Source organism: Manis javanica, chromosome 11 (assembly GCF_040802235.1).
Source record: "Manis javanica isolate MJ-LG chromosome 11, MJ_LKY, whole genome shotgun sequence".
Classification (NCBI taxonomy): Eukaryota; Metazoa; Chordata; class Mammalia; order Pholidota; family Manidae; genus Manis; species Manis javanica.
The window spans coordinates 34,503,070-34,516,050 of NC_133166.1; the positions used below are offsets into that span (position 1 = coordinate 34,503,070).

The window sequence follows — 12,981 nt, forward strand, 5'->3', positions numbered from 1 at the left end:
TCCATCCCTCTGTACATGTGAGCAGACATTTCGTCTTAGATACAACTGGCCAATCATCTGGCTGACTCCCCCAGGTGATGGGAGAGACAGGCTTCCCAAATTCTGTCTTCACTGTAATATGATTGGGGAGGCTATGCCGTCTAATGCACAACTTCACCGTTGCTGGATACGTGATACCCAGTAAATAAAAACAAACTTCTTCAATGTAGGTTCTGGGTGTTTGGCTGGGTGCAATTACTGGCTTTGTGACCATTCCCACACAGCAGCTGCACTAAAAATGAGCTCAAATTATACCTTAACAAAGACTCCCACCTTGGGGAATGAGTGGACAGGTAACCAGGACTGTCTCCTCCAGGAACTAACTATTCTGGTTGCTTCATGTACTTTCACTATCTCCCTCTAAGCTCTAAGCTCCACGAGAATGGGACTGTCTGTTCCTTACAGCACCACTCCCACTGCTGGGTGCAGTGTCTGCTACCCAATGGGTGCTCCATAAGTATTTTTCACATAAATATGTTCATTAATTTCCTGTTGGTTTCAAACCCATCCCATGAGGTAGGCATTATTATCATCTCCATCTTACAAGTCAAGTAATACTGAATGAAATTAGAAATGTGGCAAAGGGTGCACAGCCAGTGAAAGGCAGTGAGCAAGGATTAGAACATCTGCGGCCTGTGCCCTTGTCTCTACTCAGCATCTCTTGCAGCTTCAGGGGCATATGTGTGGGCAAGACAGAATTGACTACCTGGTCCCCCAAAATCCTTGCAAGGTAGTTTCAGAGATCACACCAGGCTAATCATCTTGTAGATCCTTTGTCCTCCAGATCTTAGGCCTTTGCATGCCATCTCCTCTGTGTTTGCCAGCACCCATTCTGTCTCTCATCCCATTAGAATCTGGGCTCCCTACCCCATCTCTGAGCTCTCAAACACTAGGCACATCCCTTTATTCTAGTTCTTCACACATGGTGCAACCCTAATGTGTTAAATCCCGCTTCCCCTACAAGATTCTGCAAAGCAGAAATCTGGGTTGCGGACATCTCTGTATTCCCACAGCCTCACCAAAGCTTGGCACACTGGCCAGTTGATAAATGCTTTCCAAATTTGATGGATGGCTCCTGCTGATATTTCTGGCCCTATGCACTCATTTGCTGGCATTCGTTGGTCTCATGTTTTCTTGCATGGGAACTAGCATTGTTTCCACATACATTTTTCTGGAAATGTGTGAAAATAAGGTCTGGAAATCATTCTCAAATACATTATAGATACACTCTCAAATATATTTCTGAAAATAAGGTCTGAAAATCATTCTCAAATACATTATAGAATTGTTTAGCAGAAAATATATAAATTTTACTGCCCCAGAGAACTTTTCACACATATGTACTAAGTAGTCCCTTAAAAATGCCAGTCACTGTGTGGACTTGCAATTCCCCCAACTTTAAAATGAGAATGATGAGCCCCCATTCCAGACTTAATTACTTGTGGGATAGATCTCAGTTTTGGTTTTATAAACACTTAAGCCATCTGTTGGCTTTTTAAAAGTATGTAGTTAAATCCACAGAATGAATGGATCATAGTTTACTTCAACAGTAGCCTACTGTAGCATATTTAGGTAATTTTTTTAAATATAATTTTTATAAAGAAAAACTTTTTCATTCACTTATTCATTCAACAAATATTAAGCCTACTATGTATAAGACATGTTCTAGGCTGTGAGAAAATAGCTCTGACAAAACAAACAAAAATACCTCCCCTTAGGGACATTGTGTTTCTAGATTTCAAAGCCTTTCCATGGGACAGAGTCCCAAGTTTCTATATCAAGTAGTTTTTAGGCTCTTTATATATATCACTTTCTATTTCTATCACTATTTCTATTGATCAAGTAGGAATTGGAGTAGGAGTCTGACTCAGAGCTTACTGTTAGAGAGAATGAATAACCTCTGCCAAGCTATTTTCTCTTGGTTCCGCCCTTGGGCACAAAGCTGTGCCTCCAGTTGCCCCTCAGCTGATACCTGATGTCTCATGGTCCTTTGTTTTGGGGAGGCCAGAGTGTTGGCTGGAAGGAATTCCCATCCATTTATCATGTGGTTATTAAACCACTACTTGCAAAACCCATTCTTATGCAATTATCATCTTGGAATAAAGACTTTAAATTTTGCCTGGATAAATTGATTATTCAGCATGGCCCATCTCTCCAGAATTTCAAAACTCTTCTAGATGTGGCTTCGAAGTTACCATGACTATCCTCACCAAAAAACAGCTGAAAAATTGAAATTCAACAACTCTAATTAGATCCATCAATGAATTGAGGTCTCAAGGAAAATTGCCCCTCCTTGCCCTGAAACCAGAGAGACAGAGAGTACTGAGACTCACAGCTTAGCAGGAGCAGCATCTGCTGGAGACACTACTGGACAGAGGTGCTTACCTGGTAATCTACAGATAGGTAGAGGCTGAGTGTGGACTAGCTTAAGAGTTATGCCTCTAGGAGCCAAGCATTAGGGGATCCCCACACCACGTCTGTGAGTTTTACCTCCAGGAGCCCCACCAGGCTCTCACACTGAAGATCATAGAAAAATACCCTCCTGCTCCAGGAAAGAGAGGGGAAGGGCAACTATTTTGAAATATATCCAGAGCATTCTCTATAATAAAAATCTGCTGTCAAGAGACACTACCTTACCAGAACCTTATCTGACCTAATGGAAGGACAATTAGCCCACTCTAGCCCCCTGGAGCTTTCTTGTCTCACTCAACAGAGGAAGGAAAGAAAGGCTAAGAAACTCTTCTGAAGGTCACAGCCCAGAAACTCTGGCCCAATTTAAAAACAAAAATTGAGATTTCATTATAAGATTGTAGGCTTCTTCCCCTTTCCAAGACCTTATCATATCAACAGGGCTCCAGTAAAATAAAAGTGGATTACAACCAAGAGAGCTTCAAGGTGCAAACTCTATTTAAGAAGGGGTTTCTAGAGAAAACCAAAGATAACAGGGGAGACAAAAATAAGGACACTGGAAGAAATTGAGGCCTGTGACAACTACAGCAAACATTAAACACAGCCTAACTCCTAACCAGATAAACATAAACTCTTACATTAAAGGCCTGCTTACCTCAGTGTCTGTTATCCTATAGATCATGTCTGGCTTTCAAAAAAATAAGGCATGCCAAAAAAGCCCAACACTGTCTGAAGACACAAAACAAGCATCAGAACCAGACTAAAGTATAGCAGGGATTTTGGAATCATTAGACTAGGAATATAAAATAACTGTTAATATGCCAAGGACTGTAATGTAAAAATGGGTAACATGCAAGAACAGATGGTAATGTAAGCAAAGGATATGAAATTCTAAGATAGAATCAAAAGGAAATGCTAGAAATAAAAAAATACTCTAACAGATATGAAGAATACATTTGTTTGATGGACTCACCAGTAGATTGGATATGACCAAGGAATGGATCAGGGAGCTTGAAGATATGCCAGTAGAGGCTTTCCAAACTGGAATAAAGAGAGAAAAAGAATGGGGGGAAAAAAGAGAATAGAATATCCAAGAACTGTGGAACAATTATAAAAAGTATAACATGTGTATAATGGGAATACCAAAGAAAAAGAAAAAGGAGTTGAAGAAATATTTGAAGATTAGATGAAATAATAATATATCAAAATAAGTAGGTGGCTTATACTAAGTGATCAATAAATAATAGCCATTATAACTTCCACTATCATCATCATCATTAATTGGTAGATCAAAGTGCCAGAGGAAGAAGGAAATGTTTGCATCAGAGACACCCTTCTGAAAAGGACTTAGTCTTGATCAGGGGCAGGAGAGAGACTTCTTTATTTGAGAAGGAGGAAAATATACAATTTGATGGTGAACAAGAAATAAAGATGAGAAATTTCACATAAGATGTTCTCCATAGAATTCTGATTTTAAGAGCAATGTCTTCACAGGATCATTGAGAAAATTTAAAAATGCATAACACTGATTTCCAAATTGTAGTGAACGTCAGAATCCTCTGGATTCTAGTTTATCCTATAGATCACAGGCCCTCTTTGGGCCTGAACCCAGAAAATTTGATTCTATGCATCTCAAGAGGGTGAGGAGTTGGGAAAGAGGACCCTGCATTTTTAACAAGCATCCCAGGTAAATCTGATACAGACCACCCTTTAAGAAATATGTAAGCATATTGTTTAGAGCCTGGACCAAAACATGCTCAATAAATGTTTTTCAAGTAGGGAAAGTCAAAAGGAATAAGGACAGAACCAAGAACTGAGAAGTGGAAGAGGCTGAGAACAAGTGTAGGAGGAGTATGGTAGGAGGTCCGTGAGATATGGATGGAAGGGTTGCCTAGTGACTGAGAGACCCAGTTTAGAAACACACATTCCTAGGAGGAATCTTCAGGACTAGATCTGTAATTTTCTCCATCATCTCCCAAGAACTTGGTCACAGGAGCAAGTGAACAGGTGGTAGGATTTTCACAGGGCTGGCAAACCTGGGGTACACTGGGAGATGGGAAGGCACAGGCATCCAGCCAAGAGGTGAAGGAACTAGGGCACTGTTAGGAAGTTGGTCAGGGATCCAGGCTGGGGAGAAGGAAGTGCTTCCAGTATCTTCTATCATTTAAAATAAAAAAACAAACCCAAGAAGCCCCAGGAGCCCCCACACCCTCCTCCAAACACTACCTCACTTCTCTGCCCACCTTGAGAGCTGAGTGTTCCAAGAGAGTTGTGGCTACACGTGTTTTTCCTCACATCGTCACTGTCCATCCAGTTTTCAACTCCACCAGCCTGGGTTTGGCCCTTTTACTCCACCAAAGTGGTTCTTGCCAAGTTTCTTCAGTGGTCTGCACGCTGTCAGGAGACACATTTCCATCATCATCTTACCTGACCTTCGGCATCACAGAGAGGAAACTTCCTTGTTTCCTAAAACACTCTCCTCTCATGTCTTTATTTATTTTTGTTTCTGGCTATGGCTGTACCTTTATTTGCTTCTCCTCTCTATCTAACCTTTAAATCTGTTTCTCAAATTTGGCACTATTGACATTTGGGCCCAGGTAATTGTTGTAGGCAGCTGTCCTGTGCATTGAAGAGCGTTTAGCAGCATCCCTGGCCTCTGCCCACTAGAGGCTAGTAGCACCCTCCCCACATACATACACACAAGTTGAGACAGCCAAAAATGTTTCCAGACTTCGTTAAATGTTCCCTGTACAAAATCACCCTCAGTGAGAGCACTGCTGTAAATGTCACACCATCCCAAACTCAGCTCTGTGACCCTCCCTCTCTCTGTTCTACATGCTAAGTCAGGCTCATCCATTCCTATGGCCATAAGCACCACCCACATGATAATACCCCCATTCATAGTTCCCTTAAACATTCGTTGCCTAGCATGGATGTAAATCCCTGTTATACTCTTGCTAGCAGTGAGACTTTAGCCCTCCCAGCTTCCATTTGTTTGTCTGAAAAACAGAAATAACAAACAGGTCAAACCAGTAAAGGTAATCAAAATTCTTGGCATATGGTAAATGCCTAGGTGTGAGTTATCATAACTTTCATAATCATTATCACAGCCCCTTAAGCACAAAACAGGCTTCTGAAGCACAAAAGAAGGTGGTGTTTTCCTTGCCAGGTCCCATAATAGAGTATTGAGAGTTCAACTCTAGAGCCTGAGAAACCCAGGGAAAAATCCTAATCCCATAACTATACTCTGTAGCCTCTCTAAATCTGCTTCTTCCTCCTTGTAAAATGGGAATAATAAAAGTTTCTACTTCATTGAGTGAGTCAAATGAATTAACTATAGGGAAAGGATTTAACATGCTGTCTAACACATTGGGACTTAATAAACATTAGCAATTATTATGAGGAGAGTGTGGAGTGTGGGCAAATCTCAAAGCCTGAAGAGAGTGTAACACTGGCAGACAGGCAAGCATGACCAGTGGGTTGGAGGCATCGAAAAGCATGCTATGATCTGGAAATGGCAAGAAATTCCAGGTTGCTAGTGCATAGATTAGGGCATATATGAAACTGATGAAAGCCAGAATCTAAATGCCCTTCCACGCCAGTTTAGGACTATGGACTTAATCTTTTTATCCAACTGCAGACAGATATGTTTGCCCACAAGGGGAAGAGATACTGATGAGCTTTAGACTAGGGAACAACATAATTAAATGTGCATTTTAGGAAGACAACTCTGGTTAATATAGAAGAATTTGGAGAAAGAAAGACCAGCGGCAGGAAGGCTAGTTACAACATTGTGGTAAGAGCCCTCGTGACAGATGATGAGGCCCATCCATCAGGAGACAAATACCACAGACTTTCAGGAGCTCACATGACCAGGGTTCTTGAACACTGAGTGTAGGAAACAAATGAAAGGCTGAGCAGGTACCTCTCTGAGGCTTTTTGGTTGGCCATGGTGGTAGGCCGCCAGTCCATGGAGCCCTCTGCCTTCACTCAGTCCTCCTGCTCTTTCCTCTCTTCTCTCCGCTCCTCATCTGAACTCATCATCTTAGTAACACTCCTGCCTCAACCCAGAATTTCCTTATCCTTCGTTTTCATGTCCATTTGATGACTTTGTGCTTGCACCTGAGCCCTGCACCTGGCCAAAGTCACACTGCAGGGCAGATTGGGACACTGATGTTGTCTTTGTTTCCTAGGGCTGCTGGTAACACATTACCGCAAACTAGGTGGCCTAAAATAACAGCAGTTTGTTGTCTCGCATCTCTGGAGTCCAGAAATCCAAAATCAGTTTCACTGAGCTGAAAGCACGTGTCAGCAGGACCGCACTCCCTCAGGGGGATTTAAGGGAGAATGCCCCAGAGGATCCGCTCCTCGGCTCTTCCAGTTTCTGGTGGCTGCCAGGCATCTTGGGCCTGTGGCCGCCTCATTCCAGACTCTGTCTCCATCTTCACATTGCCTTCTCCTCTGTGTCTCTCTCCAAACTCCTCCTGCCTCTATCTTTTAAGGATGCATGTGATTGTATTTAGGGTCCATGCAGATAATCCAGGTTAAACTCCTCCTCACCCTAATCACATCTTTTGCCTTGTAAGATTGTATTCACAGGTTCTGGGGAGTAGGAAGTGAATGCGCGCTGGGGATATTTTCTGCCAACCACACACATCCATCTGTGATCATAGACCTTGGAAGGCCCGCAGCATGCCTGTCAATCTGACTAAATTACACCAGAAATTTCTCTTTCCCACTGCCCTAATGCTGATTTCCTCTCATTGATCACCTTTCTCTACATCTTTTGACATGACTCTTACCAAATGACCTATCTCTTTCTCTATAGTGGAAAGAAAAAAAACAACAAGGGAATCCTGGGCCAGAACTCTTTACCTTGTTAGTATCCAGTTCATAAACCTACCTGCCTCTTTCTTCACTGTCCCTCTTACTAAACTAATGGAGTGCTCACTCCCTCCTCCTAAGGCCAAGTTCTCTACATACCCTCAGGATGCTACCCTCTCCTCCCTTCTCAGGAACCTTGAATGGCCAGTAGCTCCTCCTCCCTTTTGTAGAGTTAAGTTAGTCTTTTCTTTCCCGTTAGATCCTTCCCTTAAGCTCATGCCTTACAACTCTTCATGAATCCCCCTTAAAACAACAAAATCTCACAATAAACAAAAACTCCATTCCCTATCTAATATATCACTAAGTCCTATTGAAAGTCCCTCCTCCGTAGCTGTCTAATTCACCAGCTTCTTTCCTTCTCAGCCTAGTCTGAGTTCAGTCCGCTTGTGTGTCCCTGGATGACCACAGTGACCTCCCTGCTCCCCTTCGGCCACCTCACAGTGGTTCTGCCCAGCTCCCTTCAGTGCAAATTAGGGGTGCTATGTCAGCAACATGGGGTCAGGACTTTGTTTCATTCTCTGCTGTATTCCCTGTGTCCCCAGTATCTAGAAAAGTACCTGGTACATAGTAGGTGCTCAATAAAAGTTTGTTGACAGTAGTCAATTTATTGCTAATTTCAGAAAGAACACAAAAACTCCTTAACAGCCTATAAGGCCCAGCAAAGTCTGGCCCCTGCTCATCTGCCTTCTCACATCACCTTCCACTTGCTCTTTGGGCTCTAGACACATTAGTTTTCTGTAAGTACTCCAAGTCCCCTTCTGCCTCAGGGCCTTTGTAAATAAAGGTTTGGAAGGTTTAACCCTCTATTCCAACCTGATGCCTACTCAGTCTTCAGACCTCAGCATACGTGTTGCAAGTTGCTTCCCTGGAAAACCTTTCCTTAGCACCTTTCTATTCTCTCATCGCACATATGTCTTTCCTTTGTAGGACACTCCCCAGCTATAGTTGTGTTCATATTTGATGACTATGAATTTAATGCCCATTTTTCCCATCAGGTAATGCTGGCAGCCGTTATATTCCTAGTGCTTTTCATGTTGCCTGACCCAAATAGGAGCTCCACAGATATGTATCACAAATGAAGGCATAATGGAATAATGGCAGGGTTGAGATTAGATGCAGGATGTGGAGAGAGTTTGGTGGGAAAGTCTCAACTCAGTTTTGTACATGTTAGAGGGCTCAGCATATAATTTAGTTGGCAAGGTTCGCTGTTGGTTGGAATTTGGATTGGGAGCTTGAGACAAGTTCAGGTTATTTGGACTAATATAGTTGCTGAAACATGGTGGAGGGTCAGATCTTCCTCACAGGCCACAGGAGGCAGTTTGTGATGCTCTCCCTTCCTCACCAGTCAGGGCTCGCTGGTTGTCCTTCTGGGGGGTCATTGCTCAGTGCCCCCAAACCCAGCCCTGGTCACTCACTGCTACAGAGCCGCCTTGGGCCAACAGTGATTGCAGCCAGAGAAGACCCAGCTATGCTGACAGGCACCTTCAATGTCAACCCCCACTTTGGCATTTCACCCAGGGCCACATGACCCAGATGGGGAGGCTGATACCAGCCACACAGCACTGATTCCTGTTACCCCAAATAGGGGCCAGCTTTGGACCCTGGAAACCAGAGTTACACCTGCCCCCTTAAAGAACAATTTAGTTGTGCCAGGCATTTTTTCCCTAGACACAATATCCTGTGTGCCAGGGGATGAGGCTTTTCTCCAAAAATGCATCACCATGTACTGCAGCCTTCTAAGCAGCAACGAGGATTGACCGATCTGTCGGTGGGCCTGAGCATCCTCTTTTGAGACTCAGTTCATGCCACATCTCTGTGAAGCTGCTCCTGTTCCTCTCCCTAACCTCAGTCAAAGCCACACCCTCCTGAGGCTTCCTTCTATGGTTCAGGTGAATTTCCCCTTCATGTGTACATACCTCTTTGCCTCACTCTTCCGGACTGCAAACCCCTTGAGGGCAGAGCATGTTTAAATCATCTTGGGTGTTCCAGGGCCCAGCACAAAAATTAGTTATTGGTAATTGATTAATATGTGTTTGTTGAACAACAGAGTGACCATATTAGATGTCCTCTTCCTTAGGAAATATTAAATATGTCTATTTATGTATCCTGCCTTCTTGGAGAGGAGTTGCTGGTCCCTGATGACTGTGCCCTGGTATTTCTTACAGCTATTCCCTGTGGGTCTGTTTCTAACAGCAACCCCATCCTCCTGGTGTAATTTCACACAGTTACTAAATCCGTTTGTTCCAGCCTGAACGAATCTCCGTGCTTGCTCCTCCTTCAGAATCAGTTGCAGGCTGGGAATGCAGATCCAGACAGCCCAGAGGCCCCTTCTCACCACTTCAGCTAATTCTTAGGCAGATTGTGCAGGTTCCTGAATCGGTAGCCCTTTTGCTTCCTGTTCTTTAAGCTCCTCTGTGCAGCCTTCTGTGTTTCATCAGGAGGCAGATGGGGAGCGGGACAGCTCAGAGATGGGGAAAACCAAGCCTGCGCTACTTCACGCCCACTGGGGCAGCTGCTATCCCAGTTCGGGATATTGGAGTTAAAAAACTCTTGACTCTATTAGTAAAGGAATGATAGTCATTTTAGAGCTTCTTTTTGAGTAGGACTTGCAAATTAATCCAATTTGGCCATTTTGTTTAGGAAAAAAAAAAAAGACCAGGCAAACTAAGGAGCTTTGTAACAATTGTTCCTCCAAATTCTCTGGCTCCCAGATGGATTGTGGCTGCAGTCCGAAGTCCCAGTCACTGCGTTGCCAGCATACTGAGTAGGATTTTTCTGGGGTATGTGAAGCTCAAATGTAGTTTTAGAAGCTGCTTGAATTTTGTTAGGCCATACTGTTGCTATTGAATACACTACCTCTTGAGCAACCAGTTTACCCAGTTGGGGGAAATCTAGCTCACTTTATTAAATTTTTAAGTGAGCCCAGTGGACTTATTATCAGGAAAGGTAGGTTGTAAGAAACAATTCTGAAATATCTGGACATATCAGTAATTAAAGAATTATTTATAGATTTAGGCTCCAATCAGATCAAGCACACCCCCCTAGAGGATGTGTTCATTTTAGCTTCTTACTCCATTCACCACCATACTACTCTTAGTAATGGCCAGCATTTACTGAGTACTCACTATATGCCAGGCTCTACACTGGGTGCCTTATCAGCACTAATCTTTACCAGCCATCTATGAGAAAAGTGTTATGAATACTTTAAAGATGAGGATACAGACTCAGAGGGGTTATTTATTGGCTCAAGCTCACACAGCAATGACTCCAAACTCGTGGAGTGTTTTTTCCCTTGGATGTTTGTAGACAGAAGGAAAGTTAAAACCTGTTTCTAGTCATCATGGGTTTAAGAGAAAGGGGACCATTAGGCTGGTTCTTTTGAAGCTTTTGACCATAATCAAGTTAGGAACTACTGCTGGGGGAAGCTCTGTGTGAGAGACCCAAGTCCTCCTGCCTCTCTCCCAGCCCAAGCTGCCTCTGGCCTACGTGGGTCTGTGAGAGACTTCTGGATCCTGGCTCTTCTCCTTCCAGCTAAGTGGACTAAGTGCATCCAGTCCACTGCCATGTCTGTGTTGTGGTCTCTTAACAGTAAATGATGTGGCAGAAGCACAGAATGCCATCTTGCAAAAAAAAAAAGGAGGGACCACCACAGACCAGGGAGGGCAGTGGCAGAATTCCACAAATTCTAAAATGTCCATTTTTAACATTGTAGTTGGAAATCAGAATGCACCGTACAACTGATGTACATATGAAATGGGGATTCCTTCTCCCCAGAAAAACTATTATTGCATCATTGATGCCTCTTCTATTCACTGGCATCTCAGATTTGAGGAAGTATGGCAGGTTTTATCTTGTGTGTCAGTTCTGATCAATTGGTGGAGATGAGTTTGGGAGGATTCCAGTCAAAGAGGGGAAGAATGATAAGCTGGGGCATCAACGTGCACGGGAGGTGAGGAGTCCCAGGCACCAGGCATTTGCACTTCCGTGCCATGTCTTTGGGAGTAAATGGAGGAGCACCTTCCATGTCTCTAATTGCAAACTGAGGGGCACAGTACATAGGGAATACTTCCCAGAGACTAGGTCAGAGATCTGCCTCTTCTCATACAGATTTGTGACTTGGGCCTTTTTAAATAGCTTTTTAAAGTATTAGTTTAATCATAAAAATAGTACATACTTGTAAAACAAAGGTATAGAAGTATATGAAATTTAAAATTTTCATTGTGTGGATGTTGCTACTAGTGGCTATTTCATTGCATAGACTGTCTTTTTTTACCTTTTCTCTGTTGCAGAACAGTATGTTTATATCTATAGAGTACATTCTAGAAGCAGAATTCTGTAGAGACATCATTTTTAATATGCATAACATAGTCCACTTTACCTTTCCTCATAGAGGTGTAGCTCAAAGGTTATTTCCTGTTTTTCACTAGCATAAATGCTTGAAAATGCCATCTTTGACCAGAAAAGCTTTTCTTATGTTTTAGATCAATTTATTACAATGGTTTCCTATAAATGGAATTAGTAAGTTTATGAACATGCTAAAATTTTTGAAAATTTGTGAATTGATGTTCCAAAGACTTAGTTGATTGCACATTTAACTGTGGATAAAGTTAAGCTGAGTAATAAAGCATTTGTGTTTCTACTGCGAAAGAAGAAGAGAACTATCTCAGTGCACATCCATGTTGGTTGTTTAAACCAGCTCTTGCTTGGAATGGAGCAAGTTGTGCAACCATCAGGGCTCAGGGACTCAGGGATGCCAAAGCTTCTCGGGAAATATTCAGGCTCTGGGTCCCCTGTGGCTTTACCTGCCTTAGCTGAATTGCTCATAGCACGGTGGGGAAATGACTCACACATTGCCAGGACTCCAGGAAGGCTCTCTGAAGAGTCAGGCCACTGCTTCTTCTTCTCATGGGTCAGGTGCAGATGGCCACAGAAGACCAGGCAGTTGACAGCTTACTCCCTGGGGCCATCCAGTCTTGGGACTAATTCTTTTCTATGCCTTGGCAGAGGAGGAGAAGGCAGGGAAGGTGAGAGATCCTGTTAGCAGCTTCAGACACTACTCTTCCTAGGCACCCAACCAATTATGCTTCCAGAATTTTCTTTTCTCTGTGGGTGTAACAACAGTGGCTATTCTTTGTGGAACCATTTACTATGTTCTAACCACTTTCCACACATTATCTCATTTAATACGATTCATTTCACTGAACTGCCAAGAGCCTAAGTGGTTCAGGAAACTAGGAAGGAGATTCTATGATCTGTGCACTTTCCACATGCACTAACCTGTGAGAAGCTTTAACTGGTGAAACAGATCCACCAGACCAAGTCCTATTGTGTTATCAATGTGTTCAGCAAGAAGGAAAAAGTATGTGCATCAGGTAGACATTTATGCCAAAATAACAGCCCTTATTCACGCATTTATTTGGCAAAGAGCCCATGTAACTGCAGCATTGGTTATGTTTTCTCTAAATTTGATCAGCAGTCAACCAAACATACTGTTCACTTACTGCTAATGGGTGCTTTAAAGCTAGTGTTCAGAGTATGGGTTTTTCCCTCCTGTATTTTTATACTCCCATTAAAAAAGAAATACAGACCCAACCTTGTTCAAAAAGAATTTAAGATCTCTGGTATCTGGTTTAATCTAAAATTAATACT

The 12,981-nt window shown here is 42.9% G+C and overlaps 1 protein-coding gene across 1 annotated transcript in view; it reads left to right on the forward strand.

Moving 5' to 3' along the window:
* SPON1 (spondin 1) overlaps nt 1-12,981 on the forward strand; it is a 276,360-nt gene that overhangs the window by 46,731 nt on the left and 216,648 nt on the right. The gene's annotated exons all lie outside the window — the stretch shown is intronic.